The sequence below is a fragment of the Bos mutus genome, chromosome 16 (assembly GCF_027580195.1).
Source record: "Bos mutus isolate GX-2022 chromosome 16, NWIPB_WYAK_1.1, whole genome shotgun sequence".
NCBI classification, from domain to species: domain Eukaryota; kingdom Metazoa; phylum Chordata; class Mammalia; order Artiodactyla; family Bovidae; genus Bos; species Bos mutus.
In genome coordinates, this window is record NC_091632.1 from 55,687,693 (window position 1) to 55,706,170 (window position 18,478).

Consider the following 18,478-nt stretch of genomic DNA (forward strand, 5'->3'; position numbering starts at 1 on the left):
CATTGGAAGGAATGATGCTAAAGCTGAAACTCCAGTACTTTGGCCACCTCATGCAAAGAGTTGACTCACTGGAAAGGACTCTGATGCTGGGAGGGATTGGGGGCAGGAGGAGAAGGGGATGACAGAGGATGAGATGGCTGGATGGCATCACCGACTTGATGGACCTGAGTCTGAGTGAACTCCGGGAGCTGGTGATGGACAGGGAGGCCTGGCGTGCTGCAATTCATGGGGTCGCAAAGAGTCAGACATGACTGAGCGACTGAACTGAACTGAACTGAAGTGAAGTCAACAAAAACAAACTCAAAAGATATGAAAAGCTGTAGAGAGAAAATTGTAGCACAAGAGACAGAGAGATGAGTACTTAAAAGTTACAGACAATACAGGGGAAAAAGAATCTAATGTATGTTTATTCAGAATTCCCCAAAATATAATACTAACAGCAAGGAAGAGACAATATTCTAAAAGATGTTTCCCAGATTTGTAGAGACAAATTATCTGAAATCAGGAAGAGCAGTAAATTCTAGATCAAATAAAAAGAAGTGACTTTTCAACAACAGTGGAAGTCAGAAGTCTGGAATATCTTTAAAATTCTAAGCAAAAATGGTTGTCAACATATAATTTATATCACTGAAATGATCCCCCAAACAAATATGAAAACACATTTTTTGACAAAAACTTTAAGTTTTGCACAAACAGATCCTCCTTAAAGGGAATTCTAAAGGAAGGTTTCAGATAGAATAATGATCAAACACAACTTCTAAGATACAAAAAGAATGGTTTGTCAAAGTACTGGTAAATAGATGAACTGTAATAATTATAATATGCTAGTAATGGACAAATAGGTCACTGAAACAGGTAATTTAGACACAGAACCACAAAAATATAGATGATATTTGGATATTTCAAACCAGAGCATAAGTATGGACTATTCAATTAAAGTTACTGGGACAATCTGCTACTCATTTCCAGCAAAGAAGCTACACATTGGCAGACCAAATTTATACAAGTCATCCACACACATACTACTAAATACTCCTCTAATATCTACAAAACGAATAAAATTATATGTGTATGTGTACAGAATGAAATAATACAGAAGAAAAAAGATTAGTTAAAAAATCCATAGAATTTGAATATTCTTCAGTTTGGAAAGAAGTAAATTAAAAGGGTGAATATAGATAACCCGAGGAAAACACCGGATCAAAAAGCCTCTCATTACATACTACATACACTGGACCTCCTATCTCTTCTCCAGCAGATATTCCCAACCTAGGAATCGAATGGGCGTCTCCTGCATTGCAGGCAGATTCTTTACCAACTGAACAATCAGGAAAGCCCTGGACCTCATTAGAGTGCCATTTTCCAGGGCACTGTGCTACTTTCTTGGGAGAAAGGCATTAATGTCCAAAGGAGAGTCTCTAGCTGGAGAATGATATCAACCAGGTGTGAGTCATTTTATGAGGTACAAGGTTCCCCAGTAGGGACTACACACAATTCTAACACTCAGCCCAAGCAGTTCTCAGAAAATAAAATCAGTACTACCAAACTGAAATCTATGGCAAAACAATAGTTAACAAACATCATTAAAAGATAGGGATTCCCAGGTGGCTCAGTGGTAAAGAATCCACCGCTAATGCAGGAGATGCAGATTCAGCTCCTTGTTGGGAAGATCCCCTGGAGAAAGAAATGGCGACCCACTCCAGTGTTCTTGCTTGGATAATCCATGGACAGAGGAGCCTGGAGGGCTAGAATCCATGAGGTCACAAAGAATCACAACTCAGAGACGCACAAAGAGACTGAGAGGTCGAAGAGACACAACTGAAAAACTGAGCATGCACGCGTGCTTACAAGATCTTTCTTAAAAACCAAACCAAACCAAAAACTATCACCTTTAGAAAGAAATGATTGATGTGTTAAAGGAACTATCATAAACTACTACATACAGGAATTACTAAATTCCTGTCCTTTCAGTTTTTTCTTATAAAATTAATTTTCTAAAAAATAACGTTTTAATTTTATTCATTTCATAAAACTATTCTGTATGTGAAATCTTTCTAAAAAGTGACATTTACAGTCTATTTCATTTCATAAAACTAATCTCTATGAAATCTTCTATTGGTATATCTGGCTACAGCGATGTCTGAAATACAACATATTAGCACAATGGCACCCCACTCCAGTACTCTTGCCTGGAAAATCCCACGGACAGAGGAGCCTGGAAGGCTGCAGTCCATGGGGTCGAGAAGAGCCGGACACGACTGAGCGACTTCCCTTTCACTTTTCACTTTCATGCATTGGAGAAGGAAATGGCAACCCACTCCTGTTCTTGCCTGGAGAATCCCAGGGACGGGGGGAGCCTGGTAGGCTGCCGTCTCTGGGGTGGCACAGAGTCCACGACTGAAGCAACTTAGCAGTAGTAGCAGCAGCAGCAGCACATTTACTTTGACGTGATTTGTTCTTCTCTTTTTAAGTTTTGATATGGCTTCAATTTTTTTTAATGTCTTTCATTTTTATAAAATCAATAATTAAAGAATTAAAAAAATCTAAAATAAAAATAAAACTTTGAAAATACAGGCGATATTTATATAACCTAAGATGGGAAGAAGGTGCCAATCAAACTAATATTAATATTCACTTAACAATCAAGAAAATGCCATTTTGGGACTTCCCTGGTGGTCCAGTGGCAGAGAGACCCCGAGCTCCCAATGCAGAGGGCCCAAGTTAAAGACTCCTGGTCTGGGAACTATATTCCACAAGCCGCAACCAAAGACTGAAGATCCCGAGTGCCATCACTACGACTGAGCAGAGAACAATAAAAATTAATAAAATATCACTCTTCTTAAAAAAAGAAAATGCCATGCTATATATCCTCTATCTCATCATCAGATCATCACAAGAAAGAAATCCAGGCTTCAAATATTCTAAGATAGCAACACCACATTCCTTCCAAAGTGACAGACATGACTAACCATTCCCTATGTCGCTGCTCGATGCTACCATGATACCTCAAAGCCAACATTTCCAAAATGAAACAATCTTTCTCCGTCCTCTCTACAGATTTGTTTCTATTCTTCTGTTTCTTCTCTGGGTTAATGACTCCATCACTAGGCAGAAATTTTGAGGACTTAGTTAAAACAATGATTCTTCAAAAAAACAAAGAAAACTTTCCTTGTCCAGGTTAAGTTAAAATTCTGTTTGTTCCTGATGAACCTGGTACTTGCCCTATCACGGACAGCACTTATCGAACTCTGTAACTGACTCTTCGTATCCCCAACTGGAAAGTTCTTTAGGGGACAGCTCCAATCTTCGTTGCTTTAACCCTACTAGTTTCACTAGAGGGGGCAAAGAATATTGACTAACTACATAGTAAGTGGTTTATTTTTCCACCTTTACCGTGCAATACAAACTGTCAATGAAACCCACTCATTTTACAAATAAATAAATTTCTGCATCCCAGTGATTCAGTCTTTGTCAAAGACTAGACTATTGGTCTTTTGATCTCCAGTCTCCTGTTCTTTCTGGTCATTCTATAATTAGCAAGTACTTAGCCCCACTACCAATTTATGTGAAAAGAAAACACAGATTTGAAAAGGTTACTCAGAAAGTTAATAAAACATGAGCTACAATTTTCTATTCAGGCTATAAATGCTATTTTATAGACAAAAGTCTAATCAACTACCTCAAAAAACATATTTGTTAGCATTAACTCAAAAAACTAAAGAAAAGTAATGTTCAAGATTTCCCAGTCATTAAACGTGTAATTTTTTTTATCCAAAACACATCCAAAGTATAATCAAACATAAATTAAACTATTACTATAACACATAGTCAGTGAAAAGTACTGTACATTCATTTGCCTCTTATATTAACATCTTATATTTACATGACATCCTAGGCTCAAGTTTAGATGCTGAAAGCATTATATTTTCAGAAATTGATTACATCCCTGTTCTAAACATTTTAGTGCCAAAGAAAATTTTACACAAATTTAGGTATCGCCGACTCGATAGACGTGAGTTTGAGTGAACTCCAGGAGATGGTGATGGACAGGGAGGCCTGGCGTGCTGCGATTCATGGGGCTGCAAAGAGTAGGACACGACTGAGTGAGTGACTGAACTGAACTGAACTGAACTGAGGTAGAAAAGGCTACAATCTCATTGTTATGAGATTTCACCTCTGATGGCCTTTTATAATCTTGATTTAAAAGAATTTAATGGTAAACTGAAGTGAATACATTTTTCCTATTAAACTTGAAACCAAAATCATTTCTCTAGAGCTAAAACCTTCAAAATTCCAAACACTTTGGGTAGCTTTACCCAAAGTATAATCAGTGGCATGTTCATGGCCATTAAGCAAAAAAGTTCCATGATCACTGCAATTCAATCAACATTACCCTAAAAGAATTTTTGGAAGACTTTCACAAAGTGATTTTAAAACTCATCTGACAGGTGCACAATAATCAATTTTTTTTAAATGAAATATAATAAACGTTCATTTCTCAGACTAGATGTATTTTCTGTTACGCTCTTTTTAATTAAAAAAAAAAAAAAACAAGTATTATGATGTAGAAGAAACGGCTCAGTCATAATATTCAAGAATAGAATTGTCATTTCCATTCCCAATATATTCTCCCACCTTAAAAAAAACAAAGAAACAAAATATATGAAAACAAGTTGTTCAGAAACAGGACAATAGGTAGCACAGAGAAGAAAAACAAAATGACCTCTAGGACTGTCCCACGTTACTGTGTATAGAGAATCCAGGACACAGAGCTGAGAGGGAACCCAAATGAGGCCCAAGGGTCTCCCTGAACTGAAACAGGGTTGAGAACTCCAAAGGTGGCTAGAATTCACAGGGTAGAGGAACTGTAGTACAAAGGGCCACACAAAGAACTCCAGGGGTCTGCAGTGGGGTCCCCTGAATCTTCATGTGACTAGCATAAGCGTAGAAGCAAAGTACCAAAGACCAGGGAAATGATCCAGAGACACTGGAAATGATCCACAAAATGGCCACAGGCCCAGGTATAACTCCAGAGTGGGGGGAAAAAACCTAACACATGGGCACTGAGTAGAGTACTCAGAAAGGTATTGACTGCTTCAGTAGTGGGGAGAAAAATCAGGCCCTGTTTAAAGGCTGTTTTGGTCTAAAACAAGCAAGCCTCAAAAGAATAAAACTGTTCCCGAGAAACTCAGCTGCATCCCCAAACAAAGCTCAAGAATATATCAATGACTGCAAAAACATCCAGTACTCAGGAAAATAAAATTCACAGTGTCTGCCAATTGAAAAATGGCAGACATCCAAAGAAACAGCAAAATACGACCCTTTCCCCCTTTAGTGGGGGGGGGGTGGGGGTGGGGGGGTGGGGCGAGGGGAATCGAAACAGACTTAGAAATCACACAGAAGTTAGAATTACTGGATAAGAAACGCAAATCAGTTAAGTTATTCTAGCTAGAGTCCCTACATCCAACAAGATAGAGCAAAGCATGAACACATTAAGGAAAGATGTGGAAGATATCAAAAGTCTAAATCAAATTTCTAGCAATGAGAAAATATACTGGATGGGATTAACAGATTAGACACAGAAAGTATTAGTTAACTTAAACACTCATAGTGGAAACTACAATGAAGCACAGTAAGAAAAAAAGACTGGGGTGAGGAGAGAAAGGAGAGAGCATCAGTAAGCTATAAGACAATCTGAGTGACCTAATACATGTGTTAGGAATCTCCAAAGGGAGAAGACAGAAATATCTGGAAAACTAATGGCCAAACTCTTCCTCAATTTGATCAAAACCATGACCTACAAAACCACCTAGAACTAGCAAGAAAAAAAGATGCCCTTTATATCATAGGAGAATGGAATGCAAAAGCAGTAAGTCAAGAGATACCTGGAGTAACAGGCAGGTTTGGCCTTGGAGCACAAAATGAAGCAGGGCAAAGGCTAACAGGGTTTTGCCAAGAGAACTCACTGGTCATAGCAAACACCCTCTTCGAACAACACAAGAGACAACTCTACACACAGACATCACCAGATGGTCAACACCGAAATCAGATTGATCTTATTATTTACAGCCGAAGATGGACAAGCTATATAGTGTCAGCAGAAACAAGACTGGGAGCTAACTGTGGCTCAGATCATGAACTCCTTATTGCAAAATTCAGACTTAAATTGAAGAAAGTAAGGAAAACCACTAGAACATTCAGATATGACCTAAATCAAATCCCTTATACAGTGGAAGTGACAAATACATTCAAGGGACTAGATCTGATAGACAGAGTGCCTGAAGAACTATGGATGGAGGTTCGTGACACCATATAGGTGGTGGTGATCAAGACCATCCCCAAGGGAAAAAAATGCAAAAAGGCAAAATGTTTGTCTGAGGAGGCTTTACAGATAGCTGAGAAAAGGAGAGATGCAAAAGGCAAAGGAGAAAAGGAAAGATATACCCATCTGAATGAAGAATTCCAAAGAATAGCAAGGAAAGATAAGAAAGCCTTCCTTGGTGATCAATGCAAAGAAATAGAGGAAAACAAAAGAATGGGAAAGACTAGAGCTCTTTTCACAGAGAAGTCACTGGCAACCCACGCCAGTACTCTTGCCTGGAAACTCCCATGGACGGAGGAGCCTAGTAGGCTGCAGTCCATTGGATCGCTGGGAGTTGGACAAGACTGAGCAACTTCACTTTCATGCATTGGAGAAGGAAATGGCGACCTACTCCAGTGTTCTTGCCTGGAGAATCCCAGGGACGGAGGAGCCTGGTGGGCTGCTGTCTATGGGGGTCGCAGAGTCGGACACGACTGACGTGACTTAGCAGCGGCAGCAGAGTTCTCTTCAAGAAAATCAGAGATACCAACAGAATATTTCATGCGAAGATGGGCACAATAAAGGACAGAAACAGTATGGACCTAACAGAAGCAGAAGATATTAAGAGGTGGCAAGAATACACAGAAGAACTATCCAAAACAAATCTTAATGATCAAGATAACCACAATGGTATGATCACTAACCTAGAGCCAGACATCCTGGAATGCGAAGTCAAGTGGGCCTTAGGAAGCATCACTACAAACAAAGCTAGTGGAGGTGATGGAATTCCAATTGAGCTATTTCAAATCCTAAAAGATGGTGAAAGTGCTTCACTCAATATGACAACAAATTTGAAAAACTCATCAGTGGCCACAGGACTGGAAAAGGTCAGTTTTTATTCCAATCCCAAAGAAAGGCAATGCCAAAGAATGTTCAAACTACCACACAGTTGCGCCAATCTCACATGCTAGCCAAGTGATGCTCAAAATTCTCCAAGCCAGGCTTTAACGGTACATGATCCATGAACTTCCAGATGTTCAAGCTGGATTTAGAAAAGCCAGAGGACCCAGAGATCAAATTGCCAACATCCACTGGATCATGGAAAAAGCAAGCGAGTTTCAGAAAAACATCTACTTCTGCTTTATTGACTACACCAAAGCCTTTGACTGTGTGGATCACAATAAACTGTGGATAATTCTTAAAGAGATGAGAATTATCTGCCTTACCTTACCTGCCTCCTGAGAAATCTGTATGCAGGTCAAGATGCAACAGTTAGAACCAGACATGGAATAACAGACTGGTTCCAAATTGGGAAAGGAGTACATCAACGTTGTATACTGTCACCCTGATTATTTAACTCATATACAGGGTACCTCATGTGAACTGCCGGGCTGGATGAAGCACAAGCTGGAAACAAAATTGCCGGGAGAAATAGCAACAACCTCAGATATGGAAATGACACCACTCTTATGGCAGAAAGCAAAAAGGAACTAAAGAGCCTCTTGATGAAAGTTAAAGAGGACACTGAAAAAGCTGGCTTAAAACTCAACATTCAGAAAACTAAGATTATGGCATCTGGTCCCATCACTTCATGGCAAGCAGACAGGGAAACAATGGCAACAGTGACAGACTTTATTTTCTTGGGCTCCAAAATCACTGCAGAAGGAAAGCTTGCTCCTTGGAAGAAAAGCTATGACAAACCTACACAGCATATTAAAAAGCAAAGACATTACTTTGCCAACAAAGTCCATCTAGTTAAAGCTACGCTTTTTTCCAGTAGTCACGTATGGATGTGAGAGTTGGCCCATAAAGAAAGCTGAGCGCCGAAGAATTGATGCTTTTGAACTGTGGTGTTGGAAAAGACTCTTGAGAGTCCTGTGGACTGAAAGGAGATCAAACCAGTCAATCCTAAAGGAAATCAGTCCTGAATATTCATTGGAAGGCTGATGCTGAAGCTTCAATATTCTGGCCACCTGATGCAAACAACTGACTCATTAGAAAAGACCCTGATGCTGGGAAAGACTGAAGGCAGAAGAAGGGGACGACAGAGGACTAGATGTTTGGATGGAATCAATGACTCGATGGACATGAGTTTGAGCAAACTCCCGGACTTGGTGATGGACAGGGAAGCCTGGCATGCTGCAGTCCATGGGGTTCACAAAGAGTCGGACATGACTGAAAACTGAACAAAGCAACAAATCAAAAAGGTCAGTAAACCTCCAGCATGTGAAACATGAAGAAACTCCACCAAGATACATCCTAATCAGGGGACAAAGAAAAAATCTTAAAGTAGTACACTGCAGAGGAACAAAGATAATTCAAAGAAGTCTCACTGAAAACATCGCAAGCAAGGTCAGTGGAGTAATGTATTTTAAGTTGTGAAAAAAGCAAGTTGTGAATCTAGAATTCTATATCCAGTGAAACTATCTTTTAAAAATGAAGGTAAAATAAAGACCTTTTGGACATAGGAGCATTGAGGAGATGATCACCAGCAGATCTGCACCACAAGGAATGTTAAAAGAATTCTTTCAGGCAGAAGCAAAATGCTGCCAGACAGAAACCTGTATCTACGTAAAAAAATAGACCACCAAAAACGGTCAAAACACTTTTCTTCCTTATTTTTAAATCTCTTTAAAAGACAATCATCAAAAAAGAAAACAAAAGACAATCATCTAAAAGACAATCATCAAAAAAAAAGACAATCATCTATTTAAAGCAGGAGTTCATAACATATTTATAATACAAGGGAGACAAACGACAAAACAGCAGAAAGGCCTAGAGAGGAACATGTTGCTACAAGGTTCTTATACTATAAATACTATGTTGATTAAAGACAGACTGTAATCATTTAAAGATGTACACTAGAAACCTTAAAATAACCACTACACACACACACACACACACACACACACGGAAATAAGTATAAGCCAATGAAAGATAAAATATCATTATAAAAATAAAATTCAAAAGATAATATAAAAAGAGAAAGAACAAATGGCTAAGTGGGAAAAGAATCTGAAATAGACACGTGTAACTGAATCACTGTGCTACACACCTGAAACTAACACAACACTGTTAATCAACTATGAGTCAGTGAAAGTCGCTCAGTCCTGTCCGACTCTGCGACCCCATGGACTCATGTGTCTGTCCATGGAATTCTCCATGCCAGAATACTGGAGTGGGAAGCCATTCCCTTCTCCAGGTGATTTTCCCTACCCAGGGATCGAACTCAGGTCTCCCGCATAGCAGGCAGATTCTTTACTGTCTGAGCCACCAGGGAAGCAATCAACTATATCCCAATATATTAAAAAAAGAAAAGAAAAATGAGACAAAAAAAATAGGAAGATGGTAGACTGAAACCTAACCATGTTACATCACTAGTTACATTAACAAAATGACATTAATATTCTAGTTAAAAAGCAAAGATCAGTTAGATTGGATTAAAAAAAATAAGACCAAGTTTAAATAAAAAGCCTAGATAGGTTAAAAGTAAATAACGGAAGACATATCATGCTAACATTAATGAAAAAAAACAGAAGCAACTTAATAACACCAAAGTAGAATTCAGAGCAAAAAATATTATCAGGAATAAAGAGGGTCATTTCCTGACAACAAAGTGGTCAATTGTGACACAAAAGGAGTTCAAAAAAACGTTCACTGAAAGAAAAAGTTTTCCAAATTTAGAAGTTAGCCTTTGAATCGGTAATAGGTTTCTACGATGGCTCAGTGGTAAAGAATCAACCTGTAACACAGGAGATACAGGAGACTTGGGTTCAATCCCTGGGTTGGGAGGATTCCCTGGCCAAGTCAATGACAACCCACTCCAACATTCTTGCCTGGAAAATTCCATGGACAGAGGAGCCTGGCAGGCTACAGTCCACGGGGTTGAAAGAGTTGGACACAACGGAGCACACGAGCATTTTGAAAATACGGGGCAAAAACTGGTTTTGGCTTCAGAACCTTTCAGATACTGAATTTATAGTGTGAATTTTTAACATTTTAAGCACACTAAAGAGAACTTTTAAAAAGTATATTAGAAAGAACATCTTATATAAAGACATCTATGTCTATATGTGTGTATATATATATATATATCTTCATAAAAACACATCAAGCAGCTATGTTTAGTACTGTACAAAATTAGGTAGAGTCCTAGCCTTGATGACATAATATTGCCAACCTCTAAAAAGTACTTTACGAACTTTCAACTTCTTCCAAGCTCTAGACAAGCAGAGCAGGAACACTGTGCCTAATGTCAATGAAAATTTTGTTTTCTTGATAAAGCACAGATGGATTGTCATTCCCTTCTCAAAAACCTCCAATGACTCCTCTACTGCATATAAAGACTGACATCTTCAGCCACAGGTAATCAAAGTCCTCCACAATCTGGCAGGGTCAGCCTATCTTCACAGGTTTGTCTCCCCAAGGCCCTTCCTTCACTAGCATATTCATTCTTCTATTTAAGCGGTTCCGTCCTCCATCTCCATCTGCCAAAGCCCCACACATCATTTGACGACGAGATTCCCAGTGTGGTCTGGGTAAATCAATCCTTTCCTATTTAAATCTCATTTCTGAGCTCATTCCTTTCCACATTTATGTTAGCAATCCTAAAAATGATTTTTGAAATCCACTATTTGTATTTGTCAGTCTTCCCCAGAACACTATGAATTCCCAAAAAGCAAAAATCATATCTTACTCCTGTGATTTCCAGAGGGTCACAATGCCTTACAACAGGTCCTAAACATGTCATAAATTACTATGTTAAGATACTAGCAAGGCAAGAATTGACATGTTGAATAACAAAATCAATTTTAAAAAACTCAATATTCTTGAAACCCAACGAGAAAACAACCCAATTAAAAAATGGCCAAAGATATTGACACTTCATTAACAAAGATATACAGATGGCAAATAGGCACATGAAAAGATGTTCCACATCTTATGTCATCAGGAAAATGCATATTCAAACAATGATGTACCACTACATACTTAGCAGAATGATCAAAATCACTGACAACAATCAAACACTGGTGGGAATGTAGAGTAACAGGAATTCTCATTCACTGATGCTGGGAGTGCAAACTGGTCCAATGCCACTTTGGAAGACAACTGGGCAGTTTCTTACAAAACTAAACATATTTTTACCCTAAGATCCAGCAATCATGCTCCCTGGTATTTACCCAAAGGAGTTAGGTAAAACTTATATAAAACACAAAAACCTGCACACGGATATTTTTATTAATAATTGCCAAAACCTGGAAATAATCAAAATGTACTTTAGTAGGTGAATGGATAAATAGTGGTACATCCAAACAATGGAATATTATGCAGTGCTGAAAAGAAAATGAGTTATCAAGCAAAGAAAAAGACTTGGAAAAAGCTTAAATTCTAATTATAAAGTGAAGAAAGTCAATCTGAAGCCTGATTCCAATTATAGGACAATTGTGAAAAAGGTAAAACTATGAGACAAAAAGATCAGTGGTTGCCAGGGGTTAACAGAGACTGAGGGAAATACAGGGGAGCACAGAGGATTTCTAGGGTGGTGAAAACTACCCTGAATGATGAACTACTATAATGGTAGATACATGCCATTATACATTTCCAAATCCAGACAATTTACACCAACAAGGGTGAAGAGTAAGGTAAACTAGGGACTTTGGGTGATGATGTGTTAATACAGGTTCATCAATTGTAACAAATGTTCCAGTCTCCTAAGGGATCCTGATAATGGGGAAATTTATGCATGAACTGGAGCAGGGAAAGCAAATACTGGAAATCTCTGTGCCTTCCACTTAAAACTGCTTTAAAAAACAAAGTGTATTAAAAAGAAGAAACTCAATATTGGATCTAACTTACTTTTAAGTAAATATACATTGTTTCAATATTAAGAAGCAAAGCAAACTCTGCAAAGGTACTGGGAAAGATACTGACACAATACCAAAAATCAGCTGTGTGAAATACACTCATCCTAGAAAGCTCCTGAACTCCACCACAGAAAATAAAAGTCTAAACTAGTTGTTCAATAACTGTATTGCAGCATATACTGAGCAAACATTTCTACAAAACATTCTGCATGCATTTTTACTTTTTAAAAAAGACTAAAAATTATGATATAAATGTAAACTATCCATGGACCCAGAAACTTCCAGTCTTTTAATAGTTGTTCTTTCAAACTTAAAACAATTATCAAACATCAGCTACTTTTAAAATATTGCGTTGGGGAGGCAATACAAAGGCACAAAGATGACCTACTTCCTGACCTCAAGGAGTTTACATTCTAGGAGATACATAATAAACCAAGAAAATAAATGCTGCAGTAAAGGTATATACTCTCTGAGATCCCAGGAAAGAAGTGGGATACACAGAAATTAAAGTATATAGAAAAGACGGCATTTAAGCTAAGGAGGATCTGAAAGCTGAAAATGGCCCTATTGCCAATGCAGGAGACATAAGACATAACTCCTGGTTCGATGCCCGGGTTAGGAAGAGCCCCTGGAGGAGGAAATGGTAACCCACTCCAGTATTCTGTCCTGGAGAGTCCCATGGACAGAGGAACCTGGCAGGTCCCAGTCTATGGGGTCACAAAGAGTCGGACACGGGCTGAAGTGACTGAGCACACATGCAACTTTGAAAAGGCAGAGATGGCACTCCAGGCTGAAGGACAGGGGCAAAGGAACATCAAAGCACATCTTCAAGAAAACGGGCCCAGGACTGGGGATGATTCTGGAATAGCTGAAGCATACATCTGTGAAGAGTTGAGGGTGGACAGTAGACAAGATTTATTGTTGAGACCGATGACCTCAGCAAGGGAAACGAAACTCTATTCTGAAGAAAAAAGTGAAAAATCTCCGGAAATTTTTTAAAGTTAGGAAAGAAACAAGTTTTTATTCCTTAAAATTAAAAATAAATATATGTCCATCCCAAAACTGCTGTATAACAATCTTTGAAACTTTAAATATAATTATTATTGCTGTTTGCGATTGGTGACATTTTGGAACTAGGTTATTGAAAAATCAGAATCAAAAACTACAGCACGGGGAGAATGCAGGCTTCCCATTGCGCTTTAACACACGAGCATCCCTCAAGACATTAACTTGAGCTGGGCTTGTCATCCATAGTCAAATCCTCCAAAATCAGTAAATCGATCCTAATTTCTTCTCTCCTCCCAGACTCAATCAATGAAAGAGCACTAAAACAAAGTTCTTAAAATCTACTGTCTCTTTAATTTTAAGGATAAACTGAAGTAAGTTTTCCAAGAGACCTGTATTTTATTCTAAAGGACCCAGATTCTTATCAATTACGTTCTCAAACTGCCTATCTGAAAAAACATAATGACGGCTAGTTTGAACCTCGCGGGCTTATGAGAACAAATTAACCTCCCCACGTCCCCCCAAAACAGTCAACGAGTAACAAAAGTCATCGTCCTCAAGTTTCCAGGTGGCACAAGGCAAAGCAAATTAATAGCCACTCCAAGATGTACAGTTATTTTAAACCCCCTTTATCGGACCCATTCACTGCACTTTTCAAATCACCGGTCAAACTTCTCCGCCCGAGACTCATCATAGCCATGCCCGGCAGCATGCGGAGCACCCATCAACGGAACAGAGATCCAAAGTACCAGCAGGATGCCCAGGGGAGAAGCTCGCCAAGGTCTCAACCGCATCGGAAGACCGTGGGGAAGAGGCGCCGCGGTCCAGGCCCGCCCGGACAGAGTGAGGACCGAGCTGCCTGCGCGTTAGGCGCGGGGGTTGGACCCCGAGGCGCCTCTCCGCCGCCATGTGCCGCCGCTCGGCAGAGAAGGAGGTTATATAACAAACTCCCGGAGCTCTAGAGCGTGCCGCACCCGCCAACGCCCGCCTTCGTTCCCTCGCGCCGGCTCCGCGAGCCCGGCCGCCGCTGCGCGCTGAACGGCCATAAGCATGGCCTAGGCCCGGCGCGAGGAGGGCCCGGCGGGCCAGGCGCGGCGGGAGATGCCGGGCCGCGGCTCCGGGCCCAGGCCGCGCCGACCCACCCTCCGCCGCCCCGGCCCAACCCCCTGCTTCCCTTCCCCCTACCAGAGAAGGGCGGGTGACCGAGCCGCCGCGGCCGCAGAGTCCAGTGGGGCGCGCGAGGCGAGGTGCGAGCTCCTCCCGCGCGAGTCCGTCACAGCATCTCCCGGGAGACACGGCCGCCACCGGCAGGGCGCGCTCACCTCCGCCCCGGGGAAGCCGCTTGCCTCTTCGCGGGCCTCCGCCTGCGACCGCCCCGGCCAGCTCAGATCCACACACCCCCCACCCCGCGAGCGCCTTCGCCGGCTGCAGACCGGCCGACCGCTCAGCGCGTAAAACGCAGCCACTGCCTGCGCCGCGGTTCCGGGTCCTTCCCCACGCGACTCTGCTTCTGCCTCCTCCGCTCCGGCAGCGCAGGCCCGGCTTTGCGCATTACCCCCGGCAGACACACGGAGTCCCACTCACCGGGGAGGGGAGGGGAGGGGCAGGGAAGGGCGGGGAGGTGGGAGACAGGAGATCGCGGCGGGGAGACCTGAGTTCTCGCGAGGGTTCCGGCCTCGGGCGCCTGCTCTGCGGGAATTTCAAACTCTCGGCGAAAGAACGTAGAGGGAGGGGAAGGGAGGAAAGGAAGCAGGGTCTGGAAGGGCCGGGTATTTACATAAAACAGGAGCTCCCCGCCTCCAAAGAGCTAAAGGGAACAAAGACTACGAGTCCCATAATGCCTTGCGCGTTAAGCCTCTTTGGCCGCCCAGCCCTTGAGCCCAGGGCGGACTTGGGAGTGGTAGTCTGTACCCGAGGTAGGGCCCGCCTCACGATCCCTCCCAGAGTCTTCTGTGGCGGGCGAGTCGCCACGTTATCTTCTGGCTCCGCTTGCTGGCGGCCGAATGATAATCTTTGCCCTCGGTGTTTTTCATTCTCCCTGCTCCGACTTTCTGTGCCGAAAGCCCCCAAACTTTGGGGGAAAGCTTCTTCCCCCACCCCTTCTACATTTTTTAATATGCCGGCGTGCTTTCGTGGCCAGAGGTGCTCACGAGATCTAGTGTAATCTTCTAAATCAAAAATTTACCCCAAATCAGTGTTGCATATTTGGCCACCCTGGGGTTTCATTGTGGAATTTCTTTTATTTATGGTTAATATCTTTGAAGTTGATGGGCTTCCCTGGTGTCTCAGTGGCAAAGAATCCGCCTGCAATGCAGGAGGGACGGGTTGGATCCCTGAGTTGGGAAGATCCCCTGGAGAAGGAAACGACAACCTCCTCCTGTATTCTTGCCTGGGAAATCCCATGGACAGTAACTACATGGTGGGCTACAGTCTATGGGGGTTGCAGAAGAGTTGGACACGACTTAGTGACTAAGCACACAGGATCTTTGACGTTAATCCCAGCACCACACACTTTTCAAACAAACATGTGGAATATAACCATAATGAAAGTGAAAATAATAATAAATAAGGAAAATAATAATAAATAAGGAAAATAATAAAACGGGAGATAGGGGTAGGATTCTAGCAAGCCACTTTTGTTTTAATCAGGAAAGTTTATCCTTTTCTGTTATCCTTTCCCATATGATTTTTGTCAAAGTTTGTCTTTTAGAAATGTAATATTCTTTTTTCCCCACATTTTTTTCTCTTTATTGACAGCGATCTCTAAAAGTAACAGGCGTGTGTGCTAAGTAAATCGCTTCAGTCGTGTCCGACTCTGTGCGACCCTATAAACTGCAGCCGGCCAGGCAGGAGTGGGTTGCTGTGCCCTCCTCCAGGGGATCTTCCCCACCCAGGGATGGAACCCAGGTCTCCAGCATTACAGGCGGATTCTTTATCCACTGGATCCTCAGAAACATAGTGGTTTACAAAAGGTACTGGCTAAGTTGTGGCAGAGAAAAAGTTAAAGAGGTTTTTGATTGTTTGTCTTAACTATTTTAAATAGACTTCTTCAAACAGAAACTGCTCTGCAGTCAGCTGTGCGAATTCATGTCCTTGCCTTGCTCTCCATTTTATACTTCCATTCCTTGGCACCATTTTATCCTCAATTCATAGGTGTTGTACTTCTCTATAATCTGAAGAGGTAGATTCTCAACTCCAGAATGCTGGTAGAGCAAGGATGACTTAGAGGTTCAATGGATTTCTTAGACAAGCATTTTATTACCAGTTGTAAAATTCAAAATCATCATAACTTATCCAAACTGAGTTTCTAAAACTATCCTTCAGATTTCAATCTTTCTTTCCATAATTACTGACAGAATGCTGGCATGGTTTCTGTACAGTTGTGTGTAATCTGGACCAATCCTACCTGTCCTGTTTTATTTCCCTGCATAGTTCCTGAGAATCTTTTCTTCACTTCCCTGCAAACATGTTTCTGCTTCTCAGTATCTTCCACTGAAAATGGTCCAGCTAAGACTCTTTTCTCACAAAATCTTCCCAACTTCAGCCCATATTAATCACTAAAAACTTGTGCTGAAAATATGCTGTGTGTATTATTTTATATCTGTTTCCCCTTTTGTCTCTGACTCCATCCATCCACCCAATGCCCCCATCTCTTAGCTACACTGAAAACAGACTGGATCTTATACTTTTTTCAAATGCTTCCCTCATAACTATTAGCTTTTTTATTTCAATTGCTTTGTAAACTGAATTTCTACTTTAAAGGTCTCATTCATTCATCTTTTTTCGGTCATTTAATCATATGCCAAGGACTTCCCTGGAGGCCCAGTGATTAAGACTTCACACTTTCAATGCAGGGGGCAGGGGTTCAATCCCTGATCATGGAACTAAAATCCACACGCCCTGAGCCTCAACCAAAAAGTTAAAGGAAAAAGCACATGCCAAATTGTTTTAGTTTCAAAAGATGCTAATAAGTATTAAAATATAAACAAAAACCTGGGTTTGGTAGTCAGATGAGGAAAAGATAGAATTAAATTAAACATTTCTTTTACATAATACCTCACTGCCTTTAATATGTTCAGCATTTCCCAAAGTTACTTGACTGTGGCATGAATCCATCTATACTTGTGGAACATTTTGTCTCATCAGTGTTCCACAGAATGGACTGGTAAACACGGCTTCCAAGCTTCCTCTTACTGGAGGAAGCACTGTGTAGTGGAAAGAACATGGTTATTTGAAACCAGACAAACTCAAGTTTTAATCCATTTCACTACTTTCTTGAAACATGACTTTAATGGAATTGCTTCACTCTCTCGGCCTGTTTTCTCGCCTGAAAAGAAAGGCTGTTACTTATTTTCCTTTCAGAGCTGTTGCAAAGATTAGAGGGAAGTATGTGCCCCACTCAAAACTTCATTCCCTTTCTATCTATATGATCAGTTGTTAGTTATTTTGGTAAAAGTCTTAGAAAATGGTAATAACTAGTGTGGACGCTTCCATTTGGAATGTTTTATTCAAGAGCTATTTCACTACCAATCCAGCACCCTGGTAGGAACAGACAGCCATCTGATCTCAGAGAACTTAGAACCTCATTGAAGTGCTCTGAATTAGAACTCGTTTGTTTTGCAAAGTAATAGGGAAAAAAAACATGATATTTTAGCAGCAACAACAAAACGGAGCTTGTCTGTCTCAGACAGTGGCAATGCCTCTGTCCTGATAGCTATGTTTTCATCATTTTTGTGGAGATTGTTGGTTATAGCAAGCAGTACTGGTTCCAAATAGGAAAGGGAGTACGTCAAGGCTGTATATTGTCACCCTGTTTATTTAACTTACATGCAGAGTACATCATGAGAAACGCTGGACTGGAAGAAACACAAGCTGGAATCAAGATTGCCGGGAAAAGTATCAATAACCTCAGATATGCAGATGGCACCACCCTTATGGCAGAAAGGGGAGAGGAACTAAAAAGCCTCTTGATGAAAGTGAAAGTGGAGAGTGAAAAAGTTGGCTTAAAGCTCAACATTCAGAAAATGAAGATCATGGCATCCGGTCCCATTACTTCATGGGAAATAGATGGGGAAACGGTGGAAACAGTGTCAGACTTTATTTCTGGGGGCTCCAAAATCACTGCAGATGGTGACTGCAGCCATGAAATTAAAAGACGCTTACTCCTTGGAAGGAAAGTTATGACCAACCTAGATAGCATATTCAAAAGCAGAGACATTCCTTTGCCAACAAAGGTCCGTCTAGTCAAGGCTATGGTTTTTCCAGTGGTCATGTATGGATGTGAGAATTGGACTGTGAAGAGGGCTGA

General features: G+C 41.1%; 1 protein-coding gene across 3 annotated transcripts in view; it reads right to left on the minus strand.

The window, feature by feature from the left end:
* AHCTF1 (AT-hook containing transcription factor 1) overlaps positions 1 to 14,744 on the minus strand; it is a 94,720-nt gene extending 79,976 nt beyond the window's left edge. Inside the window, exon 1 of one of the 3 annotated variants that reach the window (XM_070385380.1) lies at positions 14,356 to 14,744. The gene's annotated coding sequence lies outside the window, so the exon portion shown is untranslated. Of the gene's footprint in view, positions 1 to 13,919; positions 14,264 to 14,355 lie in introns of those variants that run through there. The other 2 variants (XM_070385379.1, XM_070385378.1) reach the window with 2 other exon arrangements.
* Between the last annotated feature and the right edge of the window lie 3,734 nt (positions 14,745 to 18,478).